Raw genomic sequence first — 27,232 nt, 5'->3', positions numbered from 1 at the left:
CACAGGCAAACAGTTGTCCCTATGCGGCCGTCACACAGGTACGGGGCCACAAGATAACAGACGTCACTGGAAAACAATCCCATCAGGAGGTCACTAGAAAAGAGTGTAAGGCGTAAGTAGGTCAAGAGGACTTCATGAAAAATGAGAGCAGGACCTGGGTATATAAAGATGAGGCCATGAGAAAAGAGACCATGGCTAAAGGTCGAGAGTTCGCGAGAAAAGAATAGTGCGTAAGCAGGTTCCAAGGAGGATAAGGCGTAGGTAATTGGAGAGGAGAGTATGGGAAAAGAGTAGGGTTCTAGCAGATCAAGAGGTCACGAAAAGGTGAATGGGACGTTAGGATTCAAGAGATTACGAGGAAAGAGGGTAGGGTGTAAGTAGGTCAAGAGGAGGTTACGAGAAAGAGAGCAGGGTGTATGTAGGGCAAGGGAAGGTGACTGGAAAGGAGAGCAGGGTGTATGCGAGGAAAGAGGACGTGACTGGAAGAGAGAGCAGGATGTATGCAGGGCAGGAGGAGGTGACTGGAAAAAAGAGCAGGGTGTATGCAGGACAGGAGGAGGTGACAGGAAAAGAGAGCAAGGTGTATGCTGGGCAGGAGGAGGTGACTGGAAAAGAGAGCAGGGTGTATGCTGGGCAGGAGGAGGTGACTGGAAAAGAGAGCAGGGTGCATGCAGGGCAGGAGGAGGTGACTGGAAAAGAGAGCAGGGTGTATGCAGATCAGGAAGATGTGACTGGAAAAGAGAGCAGGGTTTATGCAGATCAGGAAGATGTGACTGGAAAAGAGAGCAGGGTGTAAATAGGGCAGGAGGAAGTGAATGGAAAGGAGAGCAGGGTGTATGCAGGGCAGGAGGAGGTGACTGGAAAAGCAAGCAGGGTGTAACTAGGTCAGGAGGAGGTCACTGAAGAAGAGAGCATAGCGTAAGTGGATGAACAGGTCACGAAGAAAGGGCGCCAGCAGATCAAGAGGTTACGAGAAGAGAGAGCAAGGCGTAGGCAGGTCAAGATGAGGTGACTGGTAAGAAATAAGAAGCTGGTGGATCAAGAGGTCTGGCAAGTAGAGGGTAGGACATGAATAATTCCAGAGTGCATCAAAGAGTAGGTACTAGGGAAGCAGGGCGAGCGAAGAGGAGGCTTAGAGGTTGCAGAGAAGATAGATGGGTGTACAGTAAATCATGAAAATTAGAAGAGGAGGAATATGCCATGACAAAAATGGAAAAGGCCCCGAAAAATGGGAGGAGTAGACGACACAAAAAAACAGGTATATGTCACAAACAAAGAGAAGAATAGGCCACAGAAAGAACCATAGAACACACTTTAAAATAGAAAAATATGCCTCGAAAAACAGACGGCAGGTTACAAATAAAAGAGTGGAATATGCCACGAGAAAAGAGGAATAGATTACAGTAAAGTGGAGAAAGTTACGAAACACGTGGAATTGAACAGGAATGAATCACCGAAATAAAAAAAAGTGATGGGGATTAAAGAAAAGTGGGTGGGATTTAGTCAAGGTTTTGGACAGAGAAAGTTATTTGAACAGGTGGTAAATTCTCTCTCTCTCTCTCTCTCTCTCTCTCTCTCTCTCTCTCTCTCTCTCACACACACACACACACACACACACACACACACACACACACACACACACACACAAGAAAAGAGAGAGGCTTTGGATTTAGCACTGAGAAGGTAAAGAAGAAGAAAAAAATGCTTACATAGAATATTGCCATAAAAGTGACCTGTGGGGTGAAGTAGGTCAAGTGTATTCCCCTCGTAGCCCCAGGGATCAAGGCGACGGACCTCACCACACAAAAAATAACAGCACGCAAAAAACAAAAAAAAAGAAAGAAAAAGAAAAGAAAAGGAAGAAAACACACACACACACACACACACACACACACACACACACACACACACACACACACACACACACACACACACACACACACGGAAAAACTGAGCACACAAAATTATCAGCATACAAATAAAAAACAGCATACGGAAAATCCAGTACACACACACACACACACACACACACACACACACACACACACACACACACACACACACACACACACACACACACACACACACACACACACACACACACACACACACACACACACACACACACACACCAGCACAGGAAAGAGCTCTAACAACACCAAAAGAGAGAGAGAGAGAGAGAGCTGTGGGTCGGCATGTAGTAGGTCAAGTGTATTCCCCCCGCGGCCCGAGGGATCAAGGCAGGCGGGGCCAGGACACTCGCTAAGAATACAGAGACCCGGACTCCATCAATCTCAAGGCTCGGGCGATCACGACACGCCTCTCTGCATCACTCTCTGACAAATTGAAGGGGATGGCAGGGAGGAGGAGAAGTGTTGGGGGGCAAAAGAAAGGGTATTTGGGAATAGAAAGAGACGGGGATTTTTTTTTTTTTTTTTCAAAAGGATGGGAAGGAGTATTAACGGGAAAGAGAGGGGTTATTGGACGAGGAAGTGTTTGATTTTTTTATTCATTTTTTTGAGGGATGGGGAGGAACAAAGAGGAATATTGGGAGGGATATTTGGGAAAGAGTGGGACGGGAAAAATCTGTAGGAGTGTTTGGGAGGGACAGAGAGGAGTGGTGGGAGGAATGTTTGGGATAAAGAGGGGCGTTTTTTGGGGGGAGGAGGGAGGAGGTGTTGGGGAGGGAGAGGAAGGGGTACTGGGGGGTTGGGGAGAGTAGAGGGGGGTATGTGCTATGTATTAAGGAACTGGAGGGATAGGAAAGGGTTTTGGGGGGCTTGGGAAGGTGAAGAAAATTAAGGGAGAGATTCATAGGGAGAGGAGGGTTGGGGAAAGGACTGTTGCTGTTAGTGGTGAAGTAGGGGTGAGGATACTGTGATCTTGAAGGATATGAGGATAGGATAAGAGTGAGGGAAGGATTTTGGGATAAAGGAGGGAAGTGGGATAAAGGAGGGAAGAGGAGGAAGGAAAGGAGTTATTCTTTTCAGCAGGATTGTGTAATATTTAAATTTATTCCCTCTTCATCGGATTATATTCAACATGGTAAGACCCTCTAGTAGTGGGTCGTACAGTCCCAGAGTTTATCCTGAGGTGAAGGAGGAAATAAAAATACGTCATGGGAGTGAAGTAGTTAAAGGCGGAACTAGAGGTGCGGGGAGGTGGGAGGGCGAGTAAAGAAAGACAAGGATGGAGGAAAGGATGAGAGGGAGAGGGAGAAGTGGAAGGTGCAAACGCTGAAAGTAGTTAGGAAGAGGAAAGCGTCCTTGAAGGTAGATAGGAAACGAAATTAGAGAGATGGAAGAGATAAGGACTAAGGGTAGAAGAGGAGAAAGAGAAGTTGTGAAAATGAAAACGAGGGAGTGAATTAGTGAGAGTGTACAAGAGGAAGTAAGAGAGAGAGAGAGGGGAGGGGGTAAATTAGTGAGAATAAGAATGAGTCACAGAGAGCAAGTATAAGACAGCGAATGGTTGAGAGTAAGAATTAGGGTTAGTCAGTGAGAATAAGAATAAGGCAGTAAATTCGTGCGTAAGATAGTGAGTCAGTGAGAGCAAGAAGGAGGGGGGGGGGATTAGTAACGGTAAGAATGAGGGCGTGTGAGTGAGAATGAGGAAGCGAGTCTGAATGAGAGTGAAGACTGGAAAACGGGCCACGAATTACTGCTGAGAAGTTGGTGGTAGTTTTGGTACTTTGAGTGGTGGTAGTGGTGATGATTCAGAGGCTTATAGTGAAAGTACGCTTGTGGTGGCAGTGTGGTAGTGGTGGCAGTGGTGGCAGTGTGGTAGTGGTGGCAGTGTGGTAGTGGTGGCGGTGTGTTAGTGGTTGCAGTGATAGTGGTGGTAGTGTGGTAGTGGAGGTAGTGTGGTAGTGGAGGCAGTGTGGTAGTGGTGGGAGAGTGTGGTAGTGGTGGGAGACAGTGTAATAATTGTGGCAGACTGTGGTAGTGGTGGCAAACTGTGATAGTGGTGGCAGACAGTGTGGTAGTGGTGGGAGACAGTGTAATAATGGTGGCAGACTGTGGTAGTGGTGGCAAACTGTGGTAGTGGTGGCAGACAGTGTGGTAGTTGTGGCAGACAGTGTGGTAGTTGTGGGACATTTAATATCGGGCACTAGAGAGGTCAGGGGTATCCACTTCTGGCTAATATATTGTCTTTTTATTACCCCACAGTCTCTCTCTCTCTCTCTCTCTCTCTCTCACACACACACACACACACACACACACACACACACACACACACACACACATGCGCAGAAGTAGATTGCATGTGTGTGTGTGCGCGCGCGCGTCCTTTGAGGGACTATGACTGGGTGTAGTATTCTTGTATTCTCTGAGTGCTACTTCTTGTCATTTTCTTGTTTCCTCTCATTCTCTGGCATCCTTCATTCTTTTCCTCCTTCTTCAGTTTTTGTCTTTCCTCCCATTCACACTTGTATCCTCGCTGCATCTGCGCTTCCTTTGTATATCTGTTTCCTGTCTTCCCCTCCCCTCCCAGGTCGTCCATCCACCCCTCACTCCCATCCCTTAGACCCTTCGTTTCTCCTATATTTTGCAGTTCCTTCCTCTCGATATCTCCTGCCTTCCTTTCTGGGTCTTTCAAGTGTGTTCTTCTCCCTGAGTCATCGTCTTCCCTTTTTTTTTTATGTTTAGCATCCTTATCTCTTATTTTCTCCTCCATTCTCTTGTATCTCGTACATTACTCTTTCTCCCTTTGTTTTTACTATTTTCCGCGTCCCTTCTGTTTGTTTTCTCCCCTCTTCCTTTGCGTCTGCCTCTAAGCAGTTTTCCTCACTGCGTTTCTCCTTTTTTGCTTACCTACCCCTGTTTTCTCTTCTCTTCCCCCCACCTCCTTTTTTTTTTTTTTTCATTTGTTGATCTCCCCTCCTCTCCGGTTCTCGTCCTCTCCCTCTACCTTCCCCCTGCTTCCCGTCCTCCGTGCCTCTCCACCGCCTTGCCGTTCCACCTCATAGCATCTCCATCTCATAGCCTTTGCACCCCTAGCCACCCCACGTCCTAGCCTCTCCTCGTGATAGTCTTTCCACCTCAGGCCTCTTCACCTCCTAGTTTCTTCATTTCCTGGCAACCTCGTAGCCTCTTCGCCTCGTAGCTTCTCAACTCAGTATCCTCTTCACCATAATCGTTACTAATATTCCCTGCTATTCTTCCTTTCCCAGTTGCATCTTAGAACCCATACTGCTCTATCCTTTTAGCTTTTAGCCTTTTTTTTTTTTCTCTCCCCTTATTTTTCACTTTTTTTGTTCCCCTCTCCATCCTTTTTCTTGTTGGTTCTCATAACCCCCCATTCCATCATTCTGCTTTGTCTTGCTCTTTTTTTTAATTGTTTTCCCCTTTTTTTTTCAGTCTCCGCCTCCCTTTCCGTTGCCGTCCTTCTTTGTGTCACTTTCTTTCCCTTTCTTATATCGCCAGTCTATCCACCATTGGGTTCCTCCCTTTCTATTGTGCCTTTCTCTCCTTTTCTCTCCTTGCTTCTTTGTCTCTTCCTTCCCTTCCATCCTTCCTGTTCGTTCTTCCTTTTCTCACTCTTTCTTTCATCCCTATATAATGATCTGTTTCCCCAGCCTGCCCCTTAGATCTGTCTTTCCATTTGACCCTCTTTTCTTTCTTTTTTCTCATAACCTTCTTCTACAGTATACTCTTTCCTTTTCCACCTTCCTCCCTGGTCACTATTGCCCGTTCCCACGTTCCCTCCTGTTCCTCCACCCATGTCCCATTGTTCCGCCTCCCTTTCCATGTTTCTCCAACCTTCCTCTTAACTGTTTCCCAAGTCTTCCTCTGTCAGTTTCCCCACCTTTTCCCCATCCTCCCCTCGGCTTGTTTCTCCAACCCACCCCCTGACCGTTTCCCCACCCTTCGTCCTGTCTCTCTCCAGCCTTCCCCTGTCTGTTTCTCCTGCCTTCCTCTAACCTTAGCCTTCCCCCTGTCTGTTCCTCCAGCCTTCCCCCTGTCTCATCATCCAGCCTTCCTTCTACCAGTTTCCGCAGTCTTCTTCCTGTCTGTTTGTCTATGCTTTCCCTGTCTGTTCCCCAACCTTTCCCCGGTCTGTTTCTCCAGCCTTTCCCCTGTCTTTTCCCCTGCTCCTCTCAGCCATCCTGCTCGCCTCTCAGCTGGGCTCAGAACTTTCCCCGCTTCCCATTAATGATGAAGCGGGCCGAGCGTAATACCATGATCCCCGGACGAAGAGCGGAGTTGAGGGGATTTTGCAACCAACACGGTATTTATAGGGCTTAGCAGTATCAGCCAGTACCGTCCACATTTATTCGCCTGCAGTCTGGTTGGGGTCATTGCGATCATGGACATCGACAGTATCCTTATCCTCATTATCCCGTATGAGATCGCTTAATGATAAAAGCCTCCTCTGATTCTCACCTGCATGGTTTCAATGTTAGCTAATATTGTTCACATATCTCAAAATTGGCTTGGGTCAGTGATATCGAGGGCATCATCAATATCCTCATTTCAGATTTTTACAGGGTCGGATCAAACACTTTGGATAAGGAGGGGGGGGCCGTGATTTCGAACAGAATTACCATATAATGCATTTAAATCGTCAGAAGAGAAAATGTGCTTTTATTTTACCTGTGTTAATCATACGAATACACTAATACAGACAAGTGCAAGTGCAGTGAGATATCTATTGCTTATATTTTGGTAAACAGCATTGTTCTGTTATTATAAGTACTCGTCACGTTTTTTCCTCCTCCTTCTCCTCTTGTTTTTCTTCTTTTTCGCTGTCAAATACATTTCCCAACACCACATTTTTCACGGATCTCTTTCCTTCATATGTTTCCCCTATCTTTGCATTGCACACTTAATCATCATCAGCCCCATTACAGCCGATCATACTTTAGTGGGTTCCCAAACTTCTCCGTTCTGTAACCTCGGACAGCATACGGTAATCATTCGTAGCTCCCATCTTAATCTCTGCTTGAAGAAGCAAACAATGTAACGTTTCTGGAATAAGCTCGCTGGATATGAGAATTTAATACTCAGGTAAGACCAGGAGAGTGGTACATGCACGTAGCGCACACGTGCGCGCCACGTGAAATATGCACAAGCATGTGTGTGAGAGAGAGAGAGAGAGAGAGAGAGAGAGAGAGAGAGAGAGAGAGAGAGTTTCACAAATCAAAACTCAATAATACGGTGAAACTGCGTTTTTCCTCTCCATTGGGGTAGGCTGCCAGTGACTGAGTCACAATAAGGGCACAGCAGAGGTCATTTTCCGCATGGGATAGATTCCGGTGTTTTGATTTGATGCTCAGCAGCGTGGAAGACTCCGGTTTGCAGAGATGGGTAGATGAGGTTGGCAGACGTCCCCGGATTGCCAATTTGTTGATAATAAGGTTGCGCTCCGGATGCAGAATGTTGTCGCATGTAAGTCGCATCGAGATTCCCGTAATTTATCTTGCATCGCCTCCTGGTTTGCTCTGCGTGTAGATGGAAATTTAAATCCTCATAAATATTGCCATAGGACAGTGATGACCTCCAGCAACTCCATATTTTTTAGATTACCTCGTTGTTGCCTTGAGAAATACTAGTACATCTTGGCCCTTAGAGTGGGAACTATTGCTCTTAGGCCCGTATTTTGAGTCGTATATGAATCCTCGTCACACACCTCTTTCATAGCGATTTATTTTCCATACATCACGTAATGTGCCGAATAAATAGCTAAGGAAAAGGCTTTATGAAATCTCCAGTGCCACTTCCATATCAAGGCTGTGTTTACACCATCCTATTATTTTTTTTCTTTTTTTGTTCTATTCTGGTTTCCACTACTTTTTCCTGTCATTCTATAAGTATTTTTAATTCTTTCATTGCTACATCTTTTTTTTTTCTTTAGACCAAGAACAGAGAGAGAGAGAGAGAGAGAGAGAGAGAGAGCGCGCAACATTATTATGTAGGTTAAATCTCAAAGGATTTAGAATTTGACTAGACTTCCACAGTGTGTCCTGCCATTTTGCCATCACTGTTAGATGATTATATGTTACCATCACGGCGGGAACATCTTTCTGGTCAAAGTGCACGCGGGTTTCTGTCAGTAGGAAGTGGAAGAGCTTATCCCACGGTAAAACAAATGTCTTGTTTGTGGCGGGAATGTTTTTGAAAAAGTAGTCCAATAGGTGTATAGTTTTATGTGCATTCCTGTTATTAGAGACTAGCAGGGGTACCCGGCGTTGCCCTGGCCAAAAGGGCGAACACACTAATCCTATTTGTTCTAGTTCAATCTTTCTTTGTACTCTGGAAAGACCATGTACTTCTTATGCTTTCGAAAAGGGATTATAAGAGGCCCAGGAACTTTCTGCTTTGTTTCTACTGCGGAAAGACCGTGTACTTCTTATGCTTTTGAAGGGGGATTATAAGGGGTCCAGGAACTTTCTGTTTCAGCTTTCGCAGACTAACGCACAGTATTTGTGCGCACTTGTTTGCTATTACCTGTGACCTCAAATGACCCCCAACCAGTGACCTCAAATGACCTCGGAGGTCAACCTCACATAGCCTGTGTCCGAACTGGAGGTCATATGAGTCTCTATGCCAAAACCTGGGCTGCTGGGTCCAGTCGTTCGAGCGTGTATTACCGGTGACCTCAAAAGACCTCCGACCAGTGACCTGAAATGACCTCGGAGGTCAACCTTACATAACCTGTGTCCGAGCTGGTGGTCATATGAGTCTCCATGCCAAAAATTGGGCTGCAGGGGTACCCGGCGTTGCCCGGGCCAAAAAGGCGAACACTGTCGGTGACTTAGATCTGAATTTTGACCCCCCTGAAACCATCCTTGGGTCGCCCTGATTCAGAGTATGTGTGGGTCTGGGGGATCTCTGGCCCTTGGTTTGGGTGTGATTGAAAGACAAACAAACAAACAAACAAACAATGCGGCTCTGTTATATATATAGAGGAGTTTAGGGCTTGCAAAATGAATTAATCTTAAACTTAGGTAATGACTCGTGTGTGTGTGTGTGTGTGTGTGTGTGTGTGTAAATAGATAGATGTTAGATATACTGATTGATAGGCTGATAGATATATATAGGTAGGTTGATAGTTGGATTGACTGATTGATTGATTGATAGACTTATAGATAGATAGATAGATAAATACATGGATTGGTTGATTGATAGGTAGATAGATAGAAATGCTTATTGCTTGGTCCATCACAAATGCCATCAGGGACATCTGGCGAGCCTCATTGCGTATCACACCTTAACATCTGCGTTCGCCACCTTCCACTCAGCTGCTAAAGATCCCCGCAGTCACACACCCGCGCCACAGGGAACACCGGCAGCCAGTAAGAGAGAGGGCAAGAGTGTGGTTGTGACGGTGATCTTATTGTAGCGAAAATGAGAGGGGAGAACAATGGTCGCACCAAAGCGTATTACAAGGGTGAGTTCCACATACATTTCGTAGGGATTGTAATTAGTTTAAAAATGTGCAAAGGTAAAGTTTAACCCCCTCAGTACGATGTCTTGAGTTTAATATTGTGGCATCGAGAAGGAAATTATAATTTATCATTGTACTGAAATGTCCATTTGTCTGTAAAGTGAAATTTGTGTATATACTGAGCATATGTTTAGTAGTAGGAGTTGCCGGTGTTATTTTCATTGATAATTTTATTACCATGTGCATACCCATGCGGCTATCAAATGTTAGGCTGCTTTATACGTATTTGGTTTACTTTTTGTGGAATTGTACGGCAATAATATAACCGCGCGGTAGTTTTTCTTTCTAACAGAACAGTATTGCAAGTGTTTATTTTATCTACCCGTCAAGTGAAGTGTGAAACGAGGAAGGTTAAATAAATGTCGCGCATTTGTACACGTGCTGGGAGACTCGTCTCATGTCTGGCTCTCATTAACAAATTGCGGATGACTACAGATTGTAATGAAACCTGGCATGCAGATCGGTTCGGAATACATGATTGTCATTCTAGTAATAGATGTATCCACTGCCCCTCCTCTCCCCCCTGGGAACGCTGCCTATAGTTATCAACCCCCGAAAACAATAACCAGCAAAAATACTCTTCAGAAATTAATGAAACTTTGGGTGAAAGGATGTAGTCGCAAAAAAATGATCTGGCATGTGACTGAATTGCTCTCTGAATTGAATTACTTCATCGTTATCTGACCCCCAGCCTATCTTCCGAGTTTGGTTCAGAACGAACCAAAAGTGTTTAAGTTAACTTTGCCCTGTGACCTTGATCTTTCACTTACTGTTCTGAAACTGTAGTAATTTCATCCTCGATTAACCTTAAGCCCTCCCACCAAGTTTGATCGAAATCGAATAATTCCCCTCTGAGTTAAAAGGCCAACCATTCAACCTTGCGCTGTGACCTTTACCTGTAACCAGTTCTTCTCAAAATTGAATCACCTTCACTTTTCCATGTCCTTGAACCCTTCCAATTATGTCAGAATCGAATCAGATCTTATTAGTTGACTTTTCCCTTGACTTATAACCAATGGCTTATTCGTCCAAAAAATTAATTACCTTTTCTTCTGATGGTACTCATTCCCTATGTTATATCTGATGCCGGTCCATCTTATAGTTTTCCACAATCTTGCTAACAGACAGACAGCGACAAACAGGACCAAATAAATTACCCCTTCCGGTTTTCGCGCGTGGATGTAATGAGTTGTCCGATTGGAGGGGTTGACTGATACAGCATTTGGTACTTTCTTCTGGGTATTAACCCCCTTTTTTTTTCTTTTTTATAGGAAAGTCGGTGGGTACAGTAATAGGGTAATTTATCGAGTTATTTATCTTAATGTTTATATCCAAGGAGTGGTTGGGGTTGATTGCTTACGTAATGCCACTCAGGGATGAGTGAGGCTGGTCACTCTCATCTTAATTATCGTGACCAACCGCCTAGAGCCGGGCTCCTACGCTCCTCATGAGGCAATGTAGGATTGGATGATGGATGGATGGATGTCTTGATTTTTGTAAATCTTAAATAATGGTATCCACCATTTCCATAAACCAAACAAAAAATAACCCTACATTTACGAAGGTCGAGATTATATCAAGGATTATGAATTTATGAGGTACGCAGGTCAGAGGTCTGATGCAAAAAGAAGAGTCGCTGTGTGTACTTGGCGATTGGAACTATAATACACAGAGGCCTATGGAATTTACACACTGTAAACATCCTTACTGAGATGAGGTACTATGAAGATCAGTTAAATGGGTCTTAACGACAATCAAATCATCAGACTTCCCAGCCCCAGCCTGATATCTAACTCGCGTTCTTTCGGACAGTTCTACTTTTCTGTAATTAATCCAAAGAGGATTACAGTGAGAAGTTGAATCATGTCCGTTGTTACCCTTGATATCGCCTGTCATTGTCCTTCAGCGTTATGTTTACGTCACTCAGCAGCCCAAACGGTAGAAAGCGACAAAACGATAAGAGCTGTTTTGTTATATTACACAGAAGTTCTCAACTCGCTTGTATTTTTTTTTTTTTTTTCATAACCGAGTTCAATGCAGCTGCAGTCCCAAAGGCAGTTTTGAGAAAATATTCGCTTGTGGTTGTGAAGGCGGTTGAGAGAATTTTTGTGGTTGTGGTAGTTATGGCAGTTGTGAGACTTTGTGTGGTTGCGGTTGTGAGATTTTCAGTGGTTGTGGCTGAGAAGGTTGTTATGAGAAATTGTGGTTTTAGTTGTGAAAGCAGTAGTGAGACTTTGTGTGGTTGCGGTTGTGGAAGCAGTTGTGAGAATTTGTGTGGCCGCGGTTGTGAAAATCTATGTGGTTGCGATTGTGAGAATTTGTGTGGTTGTGAAGGCTGTTGTGACATATAATGCAGCATACCATACTAACATCGTAACAGGGAACGAAAGTCTGGCTGTCCGACCCCTACTACTACGATATCTTTCTTTTTTTTTTCTTTTTTTTTTGACACTATTGCTGCCATCAAATGATTGTATTCAGTACTGGAAAAACCTCATGCTTTGAATGATGAAGTAGGCTATATGTTTTTTTGTTTTTTTCCCCCGACTCTGGACATTGGCTTCACAGCCTGCTTCCAAGGCCCAGTAGTCCTCCTACATACCATACACCTCTATATGTCACCACTTCGGCGCTGACACCGACCGTCCATATTGAATACATGCTAGGGCTGTCACTTGCAGAACTGGTGTATTGATATTAGCGGGGGCATTTTTACGACATGTCGGCGGGTCTTGTGGTAGATCAGTAAACTCTGAATTTTATTAAATTCAAATCCTCAAACTGTTCCCTGCCCCAGCGGGGATTTGAACCAGGATCCGGTAGGACTGCAGGCCACCTCTCGACCGGTTGAGTCACCGCCACCCCTCCAGCTCGAAAAGTCCCTTGGAGGCTGAACAAAATCGTTTGGTGATAGAGAGAAGATGAAAATGACCTCTGCAGGCTGAAGGGTTTGTTAGTAGGGCGCCGAGTCTTTTTTATACAAGCTAGAAAAGCGACTCCCAAGGAATGTTAACTATTTCACTTACCCATCAGCTGATACCGTGTACTGAGATACTTTACCATAAATTTCATGTTAATACAGTGTTGCATGTCGGCTATGTCTGACGAATTTCTAGTAGAAACAGTTCATCACATTAACTTTTAATGGCAAAATTTAAGTAGGAATGGCTCTTACAGTGAAATGTTTGAATGGTATATGTATCACGTTACTAGTATTAAGATTAGTAAGTATGGATGGCAAAACAAATGGCGGTGTAGGATAGACTTATGTGACCACTGTGTATCCATTCCGCTAACCCATGTATTCACCTGGAGGCTTTTTTTTTTCATGTGCGTCCGATTACTAACCCTCTTTCAGTGCATCATTCACCTTAGTGCACTTCATCAAGTGGTCCTACATATTTTTCTCTCCCCAGTGTTGCAACCCCTTCTTTGCTCTCTTCGTTCACCCCAGTAGATCCTCAAGCAACTGTTCTTCCTTTCCACCCCATTCCTCTTTCGCTGAGAGCCATAACCTGTAGTTTTCCCTCATACAGAGCTTCACCTGCCTCACACTCTTCCCACGACAATTTTATCAGCTGTCTTGCATGCACCCCAGTCCTGAGGTATCTCCTATGGCTCGGTCTTTTGGCATAATTTTTTTAATACTACAAGGGGAAAATGTCTGAACCTTCGCCCCCTCCTTTCCCGCTTTAGCCACCCCCCACAACACGTACAGAGAACGTGGCTATACTCCTTTCACCTCAACGTGGCCTTGATTTTCGTTCTTTGGTAGCTTAATTCATTCAGTTCATCGGCAGAATAAGGCAGTGCTATGGCTTTAAGCTTCTTTTCATAGCACTTCTTCATGAGTAGCGGCACAGTCTAGGGATAATCCGCTATTGAAAAGACTAAGGGTTCGCGATGGGGAGATGACAATTTTAGGCCAGGATAAAGGGAAATGAGTGTAGTTTTGTCCCTAACCCCAGTGAATAGGGTGTGTGTATGTGCAAAGTAAGTGTATGCCATAGCACAGAAGTCTCGGTGTGAACTTTACCTGTGTCATTTTAGTTCTTGAGTCCTCCGCCTGAGGGTGTTGAGTGAGGCCAGCTAGGTATCTTATGGCCCCAGTTCACTCTTGCAGTACTGCTTTCCAGAGAGAGAGAGAGAGAGAGAGAGAGAGAGAGAGAGAGAGAGAGAGAGATGAGTGAGAGAGATTAATTGACTGAGTGATTAATGGAATCCGTAAATATGCGTGCATGGTGGGATGAAAGGGTAAGCTTCCTCATTACCTTACCTTCCTACACTAGTATCCATATCACTAGCGAGGCCAAGGGAGAGGGAGGCCCATAGGAGTTAGCTGATGCCCTGTTTTAGCTCTATTTCGTTCTATATCTGTACCAGGCAACATAGAGGTTATCCGTACAAGCCTACTGAGTTTATTTATGTATTTATTTCTTGTATGTAAATGTATTAGGATAGTGAGATGCCTTTTTTTCATATGAAGTGCGAGATTGGGTTCTTCTTGGTCTCTTTTTGTTGCTTGTAATACTGCATCTCTGCATGTTACGCTGTTTGTATGGGGAAAATATTCTCTCTCTCTCTCTCTCTCTCTCTCTCTCTCACACACACACACACACACACACACACACACACACACACACACACACACACACACACACACACACACACACACACACACACACACACACACACACACAAGAGTGACCAATTACCCCAATGTGATGTCTGGAATTCTGGCTTAAGTAAATAAACACGAAGCCAAGTCCAATTACATACGTGGCACCCTTGATCGAGCATCGTTACGTACACCTGGGCTTCACGGGTTGGCACAGGGCACGTACAGAAGCAACATGGAAGAGATGCCAGGAACAGGGTTTAAGAATTCACTGGTGCAGATGAGGTTTATAAAGTGGAAGAAGTATGGAGAAACATAAATTAGGTGTTACGTGTGTTAAGCGTGGTGTGGGTGGTGTGAGGAGGGAGGAAGACTAGATGACAGTTTGGCAGAGTGAGGAGGTGAGAAAATTAACTGAAAGAGAGAGAGAGAGAGAGAGAGAGGAGCGTAAATGAGTTGAAAGGGATAACAAATGAGAGTCAAGAGGGAGTGGGTGGTGAGTTTGGGAGCAGGTACAGTAGGTTATATTGAAATCGTCAGGGGTCCGGATTTCCATCTGTCAAGGAAGCTTCCTAACATCTTCCTGTAAGCGATTTATTTTGCATATTAAACCTTGCTATCCTCTTGTGTGTTGTTAAATCATTCTAACATCACCATACTCAGCATAAATAACGTAAAACTTATTAACCGGTCGTATCCAAGAATAAATCGCTTAGGAATAGGTGTCAGGGAACTCCCTTAACCGACGAGAATACGGACCAAGGAGGTAAAAGTGAGGACGGCAGTAGTTGAAGGTAGACAACAGGGAAGCGGCGATATACGAGTATGGAAGGTATATTCTTATGTATGTGATGATGAGGCGGTGAAAGTGATATGTAAAGGGAGCTGAACCTAACAGTGTATCTTTTACTTTTTTTTATCGAGAAGAAAAGTCACACGTTGGCAAAATCAAAAATCGCTGTAGGTGTAATAATTATCCTCAGAGACTGCTTTCTAAATTAATCTGAAGGAGTTGTCACATGAGGAAAATTGAAAGTGAATGCAAACAGCAGTGAAATAGCGATATATATAAAAGAATGTTTAAAAAGAGTGGTAAACAGTACGGGACAGAAAGAGAAAGCAGGCTGCAGGGTAGAGTATAATTGAGAGGTAAGGTAATTAGGGGAGGTTAGTAGTCTTAAATATATGTTACATTGTGCAGATGTGGCAAAATGGCGTGTAAAGTGAGAGAGAGAGAGAGAGAGAGAGAGAGAGAGAGAGAGAGAGAGAGAGAGAGAAGTTTTTTGAAGGGTAGAATGATTAGTTTGGAGGTGAAGTGTGTTGTTCCTGCAATATATTACCCCGGCACTTTTGAGGAGAGAACCCTGGGCAGTGAGCGACAAAACTTTCTTGGTTATTGGCTGCGCAGGTGACCTTTTTCAGAATAAATCCAAGCATAAACTGAATGGATGGTGTTAGTAATTAAGAAATGAGTATTGTGAAAAGGAGTAAAGGGTACTAGGAGTGGGATGTGGAAATACTGACTGGACAAAGCGCAATACGTTGACGTGGTAGGGATATATTAAAAGAGTGTACCCAGAAAGGATGCTGAAGAAAGTGTGTGAAACTGAGAAGTATATTGGAAGAGGAAGACCATGTGTAGTATTTTGATTGTGTAAGATCTTGGTGGCATCCATCTATTTTTTTTCTTAAGAATTGTGCTTCCGTGCTAGGCTACACAGTCAGCAAGGGAAATATTTTAAGAAGAAAAATAAGAAAAATGGCAACAATAAGGAAGAAAGCACTAGCACATATATCCAGTGCTTTAAGGTGCAGGTAATTATGGAGTGTGTGTGTGTGTGTGTGTGTGTGTGTGTGTGTGTGTGTGTGTGTGTGTGTCTGTGTCTGTGTGTGTGTTTAAGCTTTGATTCGGGGTGATTGGGTCTAGGGATGATGTAAATATGGGCGTGCGAGTGAATAAAAAAAACAGGTAAATTGCTCTGGTCATGCTGAGGGAATAGAATGACACCACACTCACAGCTTTGCATTTAGCTTAACACACTCATCTTCACATTCATCTTAACACACTCAACTTCACATTCATAACACACTCATCTTCACATTCATCATAACACACTCAACTTCACATTCATCTTAACACACTCAACTTCACATTCATCCTAACACACTCAACTTCACATTCATCCTAACACACTCAACTTCACATTCATCCTAACACACTCAACTTCACATTCATCCTAACACACTCAACTTCACATTCATCCTAACACACTCAACTTCACATTCATCCTAACACACTCAGCTTCACATTCATCTTAACACACCCAACTGCACATTCATCCTAACACACTCAACTTCACATTCATCCTAACACATTCAACTTCACATTCATCCTAACACACTCAACTTCACATTCATCCTAACACACTCAACTTCACATTCATCCTAACACACCCAACTTCACATTCATCTTAACACACTCAACTTCACATTCATCTTAACACACCCAACTTCACATTCATCTTAACACACTCAACTTCACATTCATCATAACACACTCAGCTTCACATTCATCTTAACACACTCAACTTCACATTCATCATAACACACTCAGCTTCACATTCATCTTAACACACTCAACTTCACATTCATCTTAACAGACTCAGCTTCACATTCATAACACACTCATCTTCACATTCATCTTAACACACTCAACTTCACATTCATCTTAACACACTCAACTTCACATTCATCATAACACACTCAACTTCACATCTTAACACACTCAGCTTCACATTCATCTTAACACACTCATCTTCACATTCATCTTAACACAGCTTCACATTCATCGTAACACACTCAACTTCACATTCATCTTAACACACTCAACTTCACATTCCATAACATTCATCTTTACATTACCTAGCACACTCAACTTCACATTCCATAACACATTCACCTTTACATTACCTAGTACACTCAGAGTCACATTTAGTTTAACACAGTTTCCATTTAGCTTGGTACGGTAAACTTCACATATTCATCTTCACCTACTGTTTAACACCTAGAGCTTCGCACAGTTAAGTAATCTTGCTCTAATGGTGTCCACAACAAAGGGGTGACTTGCAAGGAGTATCGATGCCAACATGCATTTATATTACTGCCTGGAATCAAACCAAATTTGTTTTTCGTATTGCCCCAAATTATTCCATTTTTTTAGTATGCAGAGAACTTTTGAATATAGCGTTGACCCTTTTTTAGGCACCTTGCAAAGAAAAAAAAAATTGCAGTTCATGTATTTCTTCCTCTTTCCCTCCAGTTTTTGCTTGAAATTGTTAGGCTAGAAAGAAAATGATATTAAGTAAATATAGTGTTGTGGTGCATAGGTCCATTCTTGGCGGAGTTGGGTGAAAGTGGGGCAATATATGCTTTCTCATGTTTTCAGCATGACCGGGAAAATTAATAGATTGGTGTCGAGTTTGCAAGGAGCCTGACGTGACGCATGTTGACCTTCTTTCCCTGCTTCATCGGTAGATCAAGAGAGAGAGAGAGAGAGAGAGAGAGAGAGAATATGGAGAGGGGAATTGGTAGGAATGGCTGGAATAGGAGAGGTGTAGTTGGAGTGTTTCCCTCCCCTCCCCTCCCCTCCATGTTCCACTCGTCCCCTAAACAGCGCAATATCACAGAGCAAACATTTATTAATGAGCCACCTAAGTAGGTAGGAAATTAGGCAAGCAGGCAGCGAGGTTAGTAGGGGAGGAGGGAGAGGAGGAGGCAGGGATGGAGGGAAGGAGGGAGAGAGGGAGGCAGAGAGGGAGAGGGAGTAGGAGGGATAGGAGGTAGAGAGAGAGAGGCAGCTAGAGAAGGAGGGGGGGGGGGGAGCGAGGCAGGTGGAGATGGAGGGAGAGAGGGAGACAGATGGAGACGGAGGGTGAGAGGGAGGCAGGTAGAGAAGAAGGGAGAGGAGTCGAGGGGGAAGAGAAATAGGTGGTTAGAGAGTACGACAGAAAGGGAAGATTTGAAAGGGAGCAGGGAAGGAAGAAGGCAGAGAAAGAGAGAGGGGGAGAGAGAGAGAGATAAGATAACGGAAAAAAAGATATAGGTGAGTAAGGTGATAGACAGGCAGAGGGAGAAAATGGTAGGAACGGAGATAAGTCGAAGGGGAAACAGGAAGAGAGGTAACGAGGAAAACAAACAGGAATACAAGCCAACAGGGAGGGAGGGAGAGGGATGGGGAATGAGGGAGGAAGGGAGGGAGAGGGATGGCAAAGGAGGGAGGGAGGGAGAGGGATGAGGAAGGAGGGATGGAGGGAGGCAGGTAAACGGCAGCGGAAAAACATGTCAATTAAAGTCGGCCAGCACGCGTTCGATTTGGCAGACCGCGTTGCTCAGGGTGGCAGATGAGCGGTTAGGCTGGCAGACTCTGGTGGCAGGCTGATTGGAATCTGCACATACACACGTACACATGCAGGCAGGAAGGCATACAGGCAGAAAGGCAGAGGGGTAGGAAGGCAGAAAGGCAGGCAGGCAGGACAAGGAACCCGCGCAGGCCTGAGATCGATGGCAGGGGGCGTGGCAAACGCAGCCTCTCCCCCCTATACCACGCCCCTATTACCCCAACCCCTTACCTCCGCACTTCCCCTGGCCCCTGTACCACCCCCCCTACCTTCCTCCACGCCTGGTCCAGCATACAAACACACACACACACACACACACACACACACACACACACACACACACACACACACACACACACACACACACACACACACACACACGCAGTCACCCTTGCTGCGTCCACACCGACTTGTTGAGGCTTCCGCGTTAACACAAGACACACACCTGCCGCCACCCCCTCAAGCCTGCCCTTTCACACACCTGCACCGCCTGCAACACACATACACGTGGAGGGATTAGCAGGTGTCTCTCTTTTCCCCCCCACCCACACCCACCCCCGCCCACCCACACCCCCTCCCCACGCCCCCCACCACCTGTTAAGAGCGAGCGGCGCGTGGGGTGTCATAGTAACTTGGTGAGGTGGGCTGACGGCACGTGTTCTGCTCTCCAGGTCCCACTTTGAGCCACACAGAGGTGAAGTTCAGACCTCTGGGGAGCACCATGGCCTCCCAGGAGCCTCACTCCGACCCTCCGGAGGCCGAATTACACCACGAGGAGGAAGCCGCGCCCAGAGAGCCTCTCATGTGAGTACCAGCATCTCTTGTGGGGCGGCGTGTGGGGGTGTGGTGACTGTGGGGTGTTAAATGTACTTAGCTGTGGTGGCTGTGGGATGTGCTAAGTGTAGTGAGTTGTGGTGATGTGGTGTGGCGACGGTGCTGTATTAAGTACGTCGAGTTGTGAGTTGCGATATAAAGTGTTAGGTGTAGTGAGCTGTGATGGTGTGGTGGCTGTGGGGTGTGCTAAGTGTAGTGAGTTTAGTTGATGTGCAGCGTAACCTATAGTGGCTGTGGGGTGTGCAACGTGTACCATAAGCTGTAGGGAAGTGAGGGTTATGGTATATACCAAGTATAGTGTGTTACTGTGGTGTTAGCGGGATATAGGAGTTAAGATGTTCTTCTGGTGTGATGTGTGGGGCGTGTGGTGGTTGTGGTCTGTACGAGTGAAGTGCCGGCGTGAAAACAGTTTGGTAAAGTGTGGTGTGACGGAGACGTTGTGAAGAATGGTGAAGTAGTGTTGTGAGAGAGGTGTGAAGTGTATGGGGTGTGGTGAGGTGGTGGTGTGATTCTTGAGAAGGTGTTGAGTGTGGGGAGTGGGGTGAAGAAACTGATGTAGTTGTGTGAGAAAGATGAGAAGCATAGGGGTTGTGGTGAGGTAGTGGTGTGCACGAAGTGGAGTGGAAGAAAAATTGAGTCGTTACGAAGTTTGTTGAGATTAAGTTGGGGCTGTGAATGTAGAAATCTGCTGTGGACTAACACGGAGTAATGTGTACTGTATAAGCTGGGATGGAGTGGAAGAGTTGATATGGTAGATGGAGTGGAGGATTTGGTATGATATATGCAGCGGAGGATTTGGTATGATATATGCAGCGGAGGATTTGGTATGATGGATGCAGTGGAAGATTCGGTATGATTGATGAACTGGAGGATTTGGTATGATAGATGGAGTGGAGAATTTGGTATGATTGATGGAGTGGAGGATTTGGTATTATAGAGGGAATGGAGGATTTAGTATGATAGATGCAGTGGAGTATTTGATATGGTAAATGGAGTGGAGGATTTGGTAGAGAGATGCAGTGGAAGATTTGGTATGATACGTGGAGTGGAGGATTTGATAAGATTCTTTGGGCTCAGCAAGACGTGATAAAGCAAAGATCTTGTGCTATGTGTGAGTAGGGGATGCAGTCAACCTCTTCAACCCAATGACGTATTTTGTATTTCCTTCTTTGCACCACTATTTATACAGTTTAAGAGAGCTTTTTCGAATTGAGATGGGGTGGGGGGTTAGACTTAGTTCCCACTGACCCCTTCACTACAAAATGTCTCCTAGTAGATGATCCATATCGTGTGGGTGTAACAAAGGAATAGATACGTCACCGGTTGGGAGAGTTACGAGGTTGTGGTGTTGTGGTGTTGTCATATCTTGAAGTGAGGCAAGTGTTGTGGAAGAGGAAGAGTGTAGCGGTAGGGTGTATGTGGGTGTATGAGTGTAGCGGTAGGGTGAATGTGGTGTACGTTAGCCCTTTCCTTGCGTCGGGTCTCCCACAGCTTGACATAAGAGTGTGAAAATCGGCGAGAATAAAATACATCGTTTGACTATAGCATCAAGAAAATTCGCTTTGCAAGATTTTTCTCTGCTTAATAACATCGTCTGGTGATAGCGACAGTTACATGTGTTTTACTCTGACTTAGCCTAAAACTAATGTCCCTTCTTCGTGACTGCACAGTGGTAACAATGGATCAGCACTAGAATATGATGCTAGTCACGAAAAAGTGCTGTGGAAAGGATGTAGAGCTGTAGTATTTCCTTTTCTGCTACCATGCTACGTGAAATTAGCCGCAAAAGGGTGAAAATCTTGGCCACGTTGTGGTTAAAAAAAATAAATTCCTTAAATCGGTCGTTGTATGAAAAGGATTACCATTTTTAGGCACGTATTGTCGTCGGATGAGGAAACTCCCTAACACCCTTTCCTGGGCGATTTTTTTCTCATAGACATTGCTCTCCCCTTCTGTGTTAAAAAATCCTTCCAATATCATCCAGTAAATAATGTAAGAAAAGGATATTAACCAACCATATCCAAAAGATAAATCGCTAAGGAAGAGGTGTTAGGGAGCTTCCTTAACCGGGCCTCAGTGCAATGACGCCTTAATTATTGCGTCCTTAACCTTATCAGTTATCTTAGGAGTGGCCTCTCATAGTGAAGGGGTTCATGGGCTGTATCTAATCTCTGCAGGCGCGTTTGAAGTGTTTCCTAAGCTGAATAAAATCGACTTCAGATTGCTTGAAAAAAAATCGTTGTTGTTTAGGAATTAAGTGTGTGTGTATTGTGTGTGTGTGTGTGTGTGTGTGTGTGTGTGTGTGTGTGTGTGTGTGTGTATTGTGTGTGTGTGTGTGTGTGTGTGTGTGTGTGTGTGTGTGTGTGTGTGTGTGTGTGTGTGTAATTTGGGGTAGTAATATGATGTGTGTGCGAGAGAATATGGAGGTTTGTGTGTGACGGGAGGTAATATGGAGGTTTGTGTGTGTGTGTGTGTGTGTGTGTGTGTGTGTGTGTGTAGGGAAGAGCTAATACAGAGTTGTGTGTAAGGAGAAACGGGGTACTGTGGAAGTGTGTATACTAAATAGGGATAATAGCATACGCACATGTAGAATAAGGAGAAGTATAGTGGCGAGTGCTGTTGTAGAGAGTAAGTGTGTAATTACTGTATATCTGTGGGAAGCTGAAAAGTGCACGAGGCCAGTAACAGTGTGGAGTGTGAGGATGGTAGTAGTGGAGTTGTGGAGCAGGAGTTGTGGGGCTGTTGTGGGGTCTGTGGATTGTGGAGTAGAGGGTGGTATGGAGTAGAGGAGAGGGAGGTGTGGAGTAGAGGAGAGGGAGGTGTGGAGTAGAGGAGAGGAAGGCGTGGATGAGAGAAGAGGGAGGCGTGGAGTAGAGGAGAGGAAGGCGTGGAGGAGAGGAAAGGGAATTGTGGAGTAAAAGAGAGGGAGTTGTAGACTAGAGGAGAGGGAGGTTTGGTGTAGAGGAAATAATTGCGGAGTGGAGGAGGGTAGTTGTGTAGAGGAGGGAAGTTGACGGACAGTCGTGGAGGAGAGGAGGGGGGCAGAGGGAAAGCTGTGGAGTAAAGAGGGGAGTTAAGGACCTTTGTGGAGTAAAGAGGGGAGTTAAGAACAGTTGTGGAGTAAAGAGGGGAGTTAAGGACAGTTGTGGAGTAAAGAGGGGAGTTAAGGACAGTTGTGGAGTAAAGAGGGGCGCTAAGGACATTTGTGGAGTAAAGGGGAGTGTAGTTGTGTTGGAGGAGAGTAGTGTACAGTGCTGGCTAATGATAATTACTTTTGGCAGAAGTGTATGGGGCAAGGGGTTAGAATTGTCTTGTACAGTGCAGCACCAGTTATACAGTATAGCACCAATTATAAAGACTGGTAATTATCTTTTGTGTGGTAAGGGTGTTGCGGTGTGTGGAGAGGGGTGTGATGATGTGTGATGAGAGGGAGTGTTGTGATTATTGGTGAGGGATGCTCTGGTAGTGTGGTGTGGTGACGTTGCTGTTGTTGTGGTGGTGGTGGTGGTGGTGGTATGATGGTGGTATGTGGTATATTGTGGGCAGTGTTGTTGTGATAGGGTGTTGTGATTATTGTGTATGGTGAATATTGTGGAGGTAGTGCATGTTGAGGGGTATTGTGGTGATTGGTGTGGTGAGAAGAGTTGCATTGTGTGGGGAGCGGAGTGGTGGTGCGTGGTGGCGTGTGATGAGAGATTGTGGTATTGTGTGGTGTTTGGGATGTTCTGCAGGTAATGTGTGGTGCTGTGAGGGAAAGATGTGGTGGTGGTGTGTGATGTGATGTAATGAAGTGCTTGATGTGTAGCGTGGTGGTGGATGCGTTTGGTGAAGGATGTTGTGATGTCATAAGGAAATGTTGTGGGGCTGATGTGTCTTGAGGGGTTTGGTGGTGTGTGATGAGGGGCTTGGTGATGTGTAATGAGTTATACTGTGGTAGTACCGTATGTAGTGTGGTGTGTGATGAGGGGTGTGGTGGTGGTGGTGGTGGTTTGTAATGAGGTGTGTGGTGGTGGTGGTGTGTGATGAGGTGTGTGGTGAGGGGTGTGGTGGTGGTGTGTGATGAGGAGTGTACACCTGTTGTGATAGTGTGTGGTAAGGGATGATATGTGACGAGACTAAATTTGGCGAAGAGTGAGGCTATACATTGAACCGGGTGGTGATATTTAAGCCTTCAGATCTGTCTATCCCTTACATGCAAAGACACCAAAGACTTCATGAAAGACCGCAAGATAGAAGAAAATAATAAAAAAAGCCTAAGCAAAAGAGCTGGTATTCTCAGTCTGTCCATTACGAGATGCATTATCCCCTCGTGTATTTCAAAATGTCGCCTGCCAGGGCTTTTTCAGGCATAACACCAGTGGACAACACCACTTAAATAATCTCCAGTCTAAATAGTAACCTAAACCTGACATGTAAGCAATCCCAAACTAGTTGATTACCCTGGCTGTCCACTCATTAGGAGAATTTCCAATGGCTTTGCTAACATAAAAAAAAATCCATTATTTTGGTTGATGTTACACACATTTCCTATGAAAGCGGATTGGAAACATCTACGTATCACAGAACTGTCATTATAGTTCATTATTTTATATCCTTTCCAGTCGGCATCATGGCCTGTGTCAAACGTATACTTAACAATTGCATTATTCATATTAAAACATTTCATGTGATATTTGTGTTCCGTCACTCGTTTTTCAGCTCCACCAAATGTTTCACCAGTATATACCTTATCACAGCCTGAATAAAGTACACAGTAAACTCCTTCCTGACGCACATCCGACCCACTCTTTTTCTTTTCTCAGTAGATTGCCCGCTGTTACCGGGCTTGTTTTTCACACACTGATACCAGCCTTGTTTAGGTGCAGGGAAACATTGCTAGCTACTGAGGTATTAGGCAGTGTGATCCTGTTTACATGTTTCTTTCGCCCCCCCTCTTCTTCTATGGATATTTTCAGTCTCTACCCTAGCTTTGCCTCTTCAGTAACACATGCTGTTTCCAACGTTTATATCTCATAACATGAAATAATTTTCTAACTGGAAAAAAATTCTTAATCATTCGATGTACACAGTTAACAACACATGGATTGTATCGGTAAAGAAATCTGGAATGAATGCTTCTTTTTCCCCTATAAGGATATACTGTACATTTCATCGACGGAACGAAACATGGGCATCAATTAATATGTGCATCTCGCCGGTATACCTGCAATAAAAACGAATCATTGCATTCTACGCCACAAATTACTCAAAATCAGTGCACTCCGCTCTGCAGCTATTAGCTAGCTTTGTACAGTTTTGTAGTTTGTTAAATGATGAAGTGTGTTGTGGTGTGTTGCATATCTTAAGTGTAGTATGGTGTAGTCCAATATTAGTACTGTGAAGAGTAATGTTTGGTGTAATGTAATGTATTCCGAGGTGTAAGGGAGTAAAGTGGTGTGTAGCATATTGTAATGTGTAGCTGTAGTGTAAGATAATGCTATGTGTTGTCATGTGGTGATGTGCTTAGTGTGGGAAAGTGTTGCGTAGTCTAGTATAGCATAGCAAAGTGTAGTGTAGAAAAATGTATCGCAATCAGAGATCTGATATAGGCAAGCAAACCATATCAGGCGTGTACATGTCGACTGCTACACTAGATACATACATATATACATACATACCTACACACCCATGCATACAACCATACTGCACTGATAAAGGTTTTATTTGATAAGAGAGATCTGAAGCAGCAGTTATTATCCCAATCTCATGTGCTCACCTTCCCACCGACCCCTTATCTTTCACTCACCCTCTCCTTTAATGTCCATCCCATATCTGTTCCTCTCATAAGTGTGTCTCCTGCCAATTTCCCCTCCATCTTTGCATTCTCTCATATTTTAGTTTACATTCCTTTCCTTATTTCCCATCCACGTTCTCCTTTATTAATCTCGAATCTTTAATTTGTCACCTGTGTATATTTTCAAGGTTTAGCTTCAGGTTAATTTCTCATACCTCCTTTCATATTCTTTATCGTCCCCAGGCCTTTGTTGTTTCATCTTCTCCATGTTCTTTTTTTTTTTTAATGCGAGAAAGAAGGAACCAAAGGCCTTGTTGGTCTTTGCATTTTTTCGTGTCCTTATTTTCGTGCTTCTCTTTCATCTGGGTTTTATTTTTCCCCAAACTTTATTTCCACACCATATCTTCTATCTTAGCTGTGTATTATATCTTGCTATTTCCCGTCCCCACCCCGGAGGGGCTTGGGGACGGGTATTATTTTCACTCGGTTTGTCAGTCTGTTTGTCTATGTGTCAGTCTGTCTGTTAACAATTTTACGCGAAAACTACTGGTGCGATTTTGACTGAAATTACAGGGATGATGGGCTATTACCTTCTGGTCACCTGATTAAATTCTGGGCCAAATTGGACCAAGGCCCAGGCTGTAACCCCCTCCCCCCCCAAGGAAAAAAATCTTTTTCGCCATAATTCCTTTCAAATTCGTCATATCGACTTGAAACCTAAACCTAAAGGTGCAACTTTAACATTTGCATCCTATAACATGCCTCATTACATTAGTGGGGTCACCTCCCCCCCTCAGTGAGCGGTAGGGGGGTAATGTCAGGTGGGTCGGGCCTAAAATTTCAGATGGACATAAAATCGTCAGTTTTCACCCGATTTACTCCAAACTTGATATGTGACATCTTTGGCTGGGTATCCTGTTGTGTTTTTACGTCAGCACTAAAATGGCGGCCGGAGACGGGTTTGCTGTACCTTGGCACCGCTTCTTGTTATCTTCTGTGTTGGTATCTCTCTGATCATTATCTTCAATTTTTTTTCCTCCCATCTGTTTTCTCTCTTTCCTCGCCGTCTTTCGTCTCCTTTTCCTGTATTATTCTTATTTTCCTTTTTATTCAGTATGTGTTCTCGTATCTGTTTTCTCACTCCTATTTTCATGTTCTTTTATCTGTATATTATTATTATTATTATTTCATCCTCATTTATCATACTTCTGTTACCTCTCTGATCTTTGTCCTAATTCTCTTTTCCCTATCGTTATTTTCTCTCCCTACTTCTTCTCTAGTCCTGCTTTTCTGGGATATTTTTGTGTTTTTGATCTGTGCCTCCAACATCTATTTTTCCTCGCAGCTTGATCATCTTTCCTGTCACAGTCTTGCCACATATTTATATTTGATGTGGTCTCCTCTCTTCACATTCTTTCCAGTCGCTTATAGATGGGTTTGTTTCTCTCCTGTTTATTTCCTCTGCATCATACTCATTATCTTCTCTTTTCTCTTCAGTTCCTCCATCTTCATGTTCTCACCATTGATTTTTCTGTAGCTGTATTTTTCTGTCTATATCTGTATTTAATTTGATGTACCATGCAACGAGTATGACTAGAAATCACAGAAAAATAAATATCTTTGATCTTTACTGTTACACATACAGGACCATGCATACGTACAAAAAGGCGTTAATAAAAAGGTGAGGGTGTACCTAAGGGCTCGTCCACACATGTGCTCGAACTAGTGTTGGCAACATGTAAGCAACACAGTAACGAACACGCTGCAAACATGTTCGGAGCAGCAGCAGCCAGATCATGCTGGCAACATCATGATGCAGTCTCAGCTGCCTGGTATGGACACTCTTGTCCCATCGCCTCTGCTGCCAGTGTTCGAGGCTGCACTGAAACATGTTTGCATACATCTGTCCAAATACTACTACATACATGTATCCAAACATGTTGCCAGCTTGTTGGCAACACATATTCGAGTACACGTGTGGACGCGCCCTAAGAGAAGTCCCCAAATTGCTGCAAAACAAACAGTAATGGATTTTTGTAACTGTTTCCCGTCTCCGTTATCGCTTTTCCTCCCGTTTACCTCAAGTGTTGTACACCATCTGTGTTCTTGCTCCGTATATTCTCATGGCCTTGTTTCGTCCGTCATCCGTCTCCCTCCCCC

General features: G+C 44.4%; 2 protein-coding genes across 2 annotated transcripts in view; one reads left to right on the top strand and one right to left on the bottom strand.

The window, feature by feature from the left end:
* Nucleotides 1–10,901: 10,901 nt before the first annotated feature.
* The window catches only part of P58IPK (dnaJ homolog subfamily C member P58IPK), a 390,081-nt gene continuing 373,750 nt past the window's right edge, over nt 10,902–27,232 (bottom strand). Inside the window, exon 11 of the transcript XR_013898340.1 lies at nt 10,902–10,936. The gene's annotated coding sequence lies outside the window, so the exon portion shown is untranslated. The remainder of the gene's footprint in view (nt 10,937–27,232) is intronic.
* Eaat1 (Excitatory amino acid transporter 1) overlaps nt 19,191–27,232 on the top strand; it is a 297,280-nt gene continuing 289,238 nt past the window's right edge. Inside the window, exon 1 of the mRNA XM_080276712.1 lies at nt 19,191–19,269. The gene's annotated coding sequence lies outside the window, so the exon portion shown is untranslated. The remainder of the gene's footprint in view (nt 19,270–27,232) is intronic.

The sequence above is a fragment of the Coenobita brevimanus genome, chromosome 66 (genome assembly GCF_032717465.1).
Source record: "Coenobita brevimanus isolate Jiangsu-jjx chromosome 66, ASM3271746v2, whole genome shotgun sequence".
Taxonomy (NCBI): Eukaryota; Metazoa; Arthropoda; class Malacostraca; order Decapoda; family Coenobitidae; genus Coenobita; species Coenobita brevimanus.
Note: the sequence above shows the minus strand (reverse complement) of the source record. Positions and strands in the feature narration are given on the sequence as shown.